Source organism: Quercus suber, unplaced genomic scaffold (assembly GCF_002906115.3).
Source record: "Quercus suber isolate HL8 unplaced genomic scaffold, Cork oak 2.0 scaffold_41, whole genome shotgun sequence".
NCBI lineage: Eukaryota > Viridiplantae > Streptophyta > Magnoliopsida > Fagales > Fagaceae > Quercus > Quercus suber.
This window is the reverse complement of record NW_027069506.1, coordinates 738,809-744,200: the sequence shown is the minus strand read 5'-3', so window position 1 is coordinate 744,200 and position 5,392 is coordinate 738,809. Positions and strand designations below refer to the sequence as shown.

Sequence of the window (5,392 nt, the reverse complement as noted above, 5' to 3'; positions counted from 1 at the left end):
TTTTTTTTTTTTTTTTTTTTGTTTAAGGTTAATCATATGATTTCTTTTTTAGTTTAGGATAATTATTATTGTTTTGATTTCCCATTATAATTTGTTGCTTTAGCCTTTTGTAGGCTAAAATGCAAAACACACCCTCTAAGTTTCTTCACAATTTATTTCAGTTCTCTAACTTTGCTTTCGTTCATTTCAATCATCTAAGTTTTGGATTTATTCAATTAAGGTATTTCTGTAAACTTCTGTTAAATTTTTTTGAAAAAAAATATCTGGAAAATATTTTTCAATCATTGATTGAATTTTTTTAATTTAAAAATTTTGAAGATAAATTAAAAATTTTGGAAAATTAACCACAACATATAACAAAAGTTAATGAAAAAGCTTTATTTGAATAAACTTGAAAGTTAGAGGACTAAAATGAACCAAAACAAAGTTAAAGGGCTGAAATGAATTTTGGTAAAATATAAAGGGTGGGTTTTGCATTTTAAGCTTGTTTATATTAAGAAAGGTGCTACATCCACAACATTATCACAATATTTTTACAACAAATCATAGAGGGTTAATTGTTGTTGGTTCAACTTTGAACATAATATTAAGATTACTTTTTTACTCCAATAATAACAACTACTAACAACCTCCACTAACAATTTGCGACTTAAGATTTGTTATAAAAATGTTGTGAAAATATTTGGGACATATCATTTCTCTTATATTAATTGCTTTGAAAAAAAATAAATTTGAAATAGTTTTTATATTTACTTACTATTTGGAAATTGCAAATATAAAAATTAACTCATTTAAAAGTGAGTTAATTTGAAACCGTGTATTTTTTTTTTTTTGGGATAAAATTGAAAACGTATAATTGGTAAAAAAAAAAAAAACAAAAAACAAAAAACCCCAACCCAAATAGAGCTAACTTCAAGCTGCTAATAAGAAGTACAAGTATACATGAGTAGAGTGGGAAAGTTTTTTCAACTCAATTTGACAATATTGGTTTGAGAAATCCCAATCCAGTCCATCACTTCTGTAGAAACAACCTAATCTAGCACGTATAGGTTGGTGGATTATATATACATATTTTATGTCTTGTAAAAATTAGATTTTTATCAATTATTTAAACTTTTTTTTTTCAATAATATATTGCATTTCCTGTGATATGCTTAAATTGTATTCTAAATTTTCAGATTCATTAAAACTACTTCTCAAAATACCAAAAAATTAATTATATTAAAATATTAAAATAAAAGTAATAAAAAAAAAAAAGTTATATACATGCTAGGTTGGTTTTAATGAAATGAGTTGAAAAAATAATCAACCCAAACTTAACCTGGTCCAAAAGGTTAGGCTGGGTTGGCCCAATTTCGTAAGGGTGGTGGATTTGATGATACCCTTAATAAGAAGAATTGAGAATGAGAGTACCTTCAATTAATCCATTTGTTTAGTTTTGGTCCACCGCCTCAGCAGCACACGCAGGTTTTGACCGTTTTTCTCTTCACACGCCTCCACCGCTCTTTACCGTTCTTAACCTAAAACAACAATACAATACAGTACAGACACCTAGTTTCTCTGAAGCCATGCCACAACGTACTCTTCCTTCTTTTTCAATTTCCTTTTACTTTGTTGGGCTTACATATATAATTTCAATTATTCTGCTTCCTTTTTTTCTGGGTTGTTTTAGATTCTGGGTTTCGTTTTTTTTAGTTTATGATGGCGAGTGTAATACATGTATGGCAGATCTTCCTGGGTTTTATTATGATAAGGAGAAGAACCATTACTTCCCTATTAAAGGCCCAATACCCAGCGCTTCTCGTTCTTCTTCTGTAGCTACTGCCCAAGAACCAACTCCAAAGTCCACAAGGGTATGTATTCTATTTTTTTACATGTACACACTAAATTTTTGATTTTGTGAGGGTGGTGTGTCTAAAAATTTGACTTTTTAAAGATGGCATGTCTAAATATTTGATTTGTTACATCTATATACTAAAAATTTGATTTTTTTTTTTTTAAATGTATGTTAAATTCATTGTGAGACCCAGCGTTCATGTGAGATGAGAGAGCATTGCTCGTGGTGTATTGAAAATTTTTTGGTGATGGTATATAGGGTCTTTGTCTTAGAAAAGTTCTATCTGTGCTTATGTTTGATGGCCTATGCTAAGAATGTCTTGTGTCTCAAATGATGTGTTTGATTTCCCAAGTTTTTGTTCGGTGTGCTTTAACTAAAATCTTGCACTTTTTTTTATTGGTTTGATGCTTGTGGTGTCATCACATTGATGGTGCAAGTTTCAATTTTGGTGGTTTAGAAACATTTTGATTAGTGGGAATGGTTGGCATACTTTGAGGCATGTTCTTTATTTGGGAGGTAAATATGTGATGTATAGACACGGTAAAGTAGAGTAGTTTAGACCCTTACAAACAATGAGACTTACTAAATTGTTCAGTATAAAATTAGGGCACATCTAAATTTTTTTTTCTTCATCAATGGAAATTTATACTTGGATGAACATGACGATGCCATCTGGAATAATATTAATGATTTATGGAAAGAGTTTAGACTGAGTTTTTGGAATCTAAGGGAGTAACCTCATAATTCAAGGCTGAAGAAACTTTGACTTACCAGGGGGATGGGGTACTTATTGTGAGGTTGAAAATTGATTGCTTGCGTGTGATATCGACATAAACTTTTTACTGGAATAAATTGCAGACTTATTGAAGTTTCCAGAAACATAAACTGGATAAAAACTTTATAGTTTGATGATACTGATTTTGAACTGAGAGTGTATGGTAATGACATGTTCCTTCTGGCCTTGTGTGACAAGTTGAGAAGTTGGAGGACAACTTTATTAAATAACTGAAAGCATCTAGTTGGTGGCCTTGTGTGACAAGTTGAGAAGTTGGAGGACAACTTTATTAAATAACTGAAAGCATCTAGTTGGACGTGGATGGTATCTGAGGAGAGATTCCAGATGATCAATACTGACAAGATATGATGCATAAAAGAAGGAATGCTGTATTGTGTATACTTAAAGAAAAGGCTGTGTTACTGACTGATAACTTTTCCATGTTTGTGAGGAGTTAATGGAGGAGTAACGAGAAAGTCTAAAACAAGTGATTATTACCTTGATTCATGTTGTCAATCCTCTCCCATTTATCTAGGATTTGCTACATTCATGAAGATGGCCACTGCCCGCTGTAACATGTTATTTTTGTCATATATTAAATAAATCAAAGGAAATGATTATGGTACAGAATGCTGGGTATGCCACCACAGAGCAGGAGGAGGTATATCTATGTCCTCAAATTCCCTTTGTTTCTGAGTGATCACCACAGGATGATGGCACTCAGATATGGATAAGCAAGTGTTGGCCCAACATAAAGAGTGGAAGAGATAGTAAAAAGTTATAAAGCTAGTAACTGTACTCTTAAAACGTGAGATATCAAAGTGCATGTATAATTACATCATAAAGTTTTATGAAAGACAACTAATCCAAACTAGTGCAGTTGAAACCTTAAATTCACATATGCCTCTGGGCACATATATGACAAAAATTCATCTTAAAAAATCTAACTTAATTCTGAATTTAGCCATGTCCTTTGTCTTGTCATGTTGGATATGTGTCTGTTGTCAAGGTGAGGGTTAGAGTATAACTTAAAAACAAAACACTTGTCAAAACTAAAAAGAGATTGTACTTTTGCATGATAAGTATTCAGGTTGCTCATCCTTGCTACAGAGTATGTTTTACTTGTACCCGTAAGGGTGCAGTTTAGTGCTTGGAGGCTTGGGATGAGTTCTAGACCCAAGCATCCTAGTTTCCCTGCATTACTTGACATGGGATGAGTTCTAGACCCAAGCATCCTAGTTTCCCTGCATTACTTGACACACGGTTCTGGTGGGTGGAGTTGTTTATCCGTGGTTTACTCCCTAAGGATGGGTCCAAAGGGCCCTACCTTGGTGAGGTTCCACATCATCTATATATTACTAAAAGCTGAAGCGCAGCATTTAATGTTGCTACGCTCAGGTTAAGCCACATCAGCTGCCATGTCATTACAATTCTTTTTCCTGAATTTGTCTTACAATTTAAAATAAGTTTTCTTAAATTTAAAAATACTAATAAAAATAAAATAATTCCCAACCCTTTGTCTTCCACGGTTACAATTCTAGATGACAACCCTTTGTATTCCACAATTACAATTTTAGATGGCAACCCTTTGTGTTCCACGGTTACAATTTTAAATAGCAACCCTTTGTGTTCAATGGTTACAATCTCAAACGGCAACCCTTCAGCTTCCTAACACTAGACTTTGGCTTTCTAACTCCTTCATCTCTTCCTCTCCTCACACTATATTAATACTAAAAAGCTGGATGATTCAGTTTAGGCACCTCTAAATCTCAGTTGCTCTTGACCTCTATTCTTGTAGTTGCCTACATAATAGTTCAATGTAAGGGTTAGATTAAAAGTGTTTTTTCTTTTTTATTGATTTTTTTTTCTTTTTTAATTTTGTTACTACCTCTTTTGTATTGTGGATCATTAACAGTGGCGGAGCTAAGATTTGACTTCAGGAGGGGCAAAATTTATATACACTATGAACATTCATTAGGACATGTATATGTATATTACTTGATATAAAAAAGAACAATACACATATATTTTAGTGATATTTTAATGTAATAAGACCTACATAATTTAAAATAAAATAATACTATTACTTCTTAAAAAATAGAGTATACTATAGAAAAGTATATCATAGCCTACTTGCTAACCGAGATTAATACCCTGAGAGACTAAGACATGTTGCACTAAAGGAAAAAAAAAAAAAAAAGACATGTGTAACTTTAGGATAATTTTAATACCCAGTAGTCACAAGAGTGTTGGTCTCATTCCTGGAGTTTAGATCAAGTTCTCTTCATGTACCCTATACGTTTAGGACTGAAGAAAACAAAAAAAAAAAAAAAAATGAAACCATCACAAGGCAAAATTAGGATATCTCTTAAGTGCCTAATTTTTTTTTGGCGGGCCAGGGGGGGCAGGTGCCCCCCCTCGACCCCCCCTGGCTCCGCCCCTGGGATCATATATGAGCTTATATGTATTTAGCTGGCTCCGCCCTTGGGATCATATATGAGTTTATATGTATTTAGGCTGGGTATTTGTATTGATAGATGATTGTTTATTTCTATGTTTAAAATTGATTTGGGTTTTTTTTTTAAATGTTTGAGACAATAACATTATTGGTTTATATTGTGTAATTCGTGTGATAGTGTTTTTGTAATATCCATGTGATAGAGTTTTAGTAGTTAAAAAATTGAATGATAGAGTTTTAGTACTATCATGCCTTCAGAAATTCAATTAAATGATGTAATCCGTGCCTAAAGAAATTTAATTTGCTAACTACTAAAATACCT

The 5,392-nt window shown here is 32.4% G+C and overlaps 1 long non-coding RNA gene across 1 annotated transcript; it reads left to right on the top strand.

Moving 5' to 3' along the window:
• Positions 1–1,315: 1,315 nt before the first annotated feature.
• LOC136066611 (uncharacterized) lies at positions 1,316–4,952 on the top strand. The gene is made up of 2 exons (XR_010628132.1): positions 1,316–1,578; positions 1,729–4,952. It is a non-coding gene; the product is annotated as an uncharacterized LOC136066611 (long non-coding RNA).
• Positions 4,953–5,392: the final 440 nt, after the last annotated feature.